Source organism: Notolabrus celidotus, chromosome 17, assembly GCF_009762535.1.
Source record: "Notolabrus celidotus isolate fNotCel1 chromosome 17, fNotCel1.pri, whole genome shotgun sequence".
Lineage (NCBI taxonomy): Eukaryota > Metazoa > Chordata > Actinopteri > Labriformes > Labridae > Notolabrus > Notolabrus celidotus.
The window spans coordinates 29,938,184-29,939,591 of NC_048288.1; positions in this window are offsets into that span (position 1 = coordinate 29,938,184).

Sequence of the window (1,408 nt, forward strand, 5' to 3'; positions counted from 1 at the left end):
CCAACTACTCCACTCATACAGTGACTCTAACCCACATCCACTTTCAGAGTAAATTACACCTACAGTATCTGGGATCGATACAATGTAATAGTCTTCACTGCAACAGAAGTTACTTTCCTCTGCAGAGAAAAAGAAGATGCACTTGACCCTAGTGAAGTTTTGTGTCACTTAAAAGAAGCTGCCATGATTGCAAAGCGTGCAACTTCCAGTGGCAGTGGTTTAAAACTTTCAGGTTCATGTGAGGCTAACTTGTAAGCTTGCTGTTTGAAGTATTAAAGTAGAATCGCATCATCAAATGTCAGGCTAATCAACTGGAATCAAAAAAACGAGATGGTTTTACCTCACTGTGATTGTGCAAAGTTTATTCTAAGGATTGCAAGTTACACCTACAAACAACCCAACACCTTCTTTATGCTTTGACATCACTAGTAGAAAATGTTTGTGCTGCATTCATCACCGGTTTGCAAATGTGTCCCATGTTTGGAGGAATCCGAATGCGAATAAGTCTGGGAGGTTTTCCATTTACGAAAAACATGGACAACGCAACAGCTCCCCAAAAGTGAAACCATGATACAAAGGAAAGAAGTGCATGATTGAGATGTGCCTCTTGCAGAGTGATCTACAGGATTATTAGATAAGCAAGATAAACTTTCCATAGCTGTGTCTGCGTCAAACCAACACATGTATCCGTCCCGCTGTAGCTGTAACCACTTTAGGGATCTCCAAAACACGTCACCAGAACAATACATCATCATCAACTGCTGCGTTATTTTGGCCTCACTTTATTTTACCATTGAAGGAGATATAGGCATGCTGTTCATATTGAAATACAGCCAACAGGATCTTACATACTACTATTTCAGGTCATGATATTCACGCCCCTGAAATTGCTCACCTGCAATATGTAATGCACCAAGGCGTGATGGTGGTGCAAAGTCATTCCACCTCTGATCCTCCCTCGAAGGTGAACTGGAGGGAAGATGGTGGCGGCGTGTAACAGCTGAGAAGCTGTTGCAGAAGTGCAACGTGTAGCATCAGACTTCCACCAGATCCATGTCCAGTCCGGCTGCATGCTCTCTTGTCTGTCAATACTGTTGTTGACAGACAAGACTGTTTTCAGAACGCTGCAAGGAGCAGGACTCCCGGACAGCTGGAGTCATGTGACCGAGGTTTCCCCTCTCCTCAACCATGTTGTCTTTCTGGTCCTCTGAAAACCTCTGACCTGTTGACTCCAGGCCTGGCTCCGCTCATCATGACTTTGGTTTGTTGTTGTAGTTAAGTGAAATACGATCAGGTGGAAATTATCTGTTGGTTTTCTCTAAAGCTAGTGTTGGCCTCAGAGCTTAAGAAAACCAAGCTTTCAAAGGAATACAGGGGCAGGGCAGGAGTGTCTCATTTCCAAGGCTCC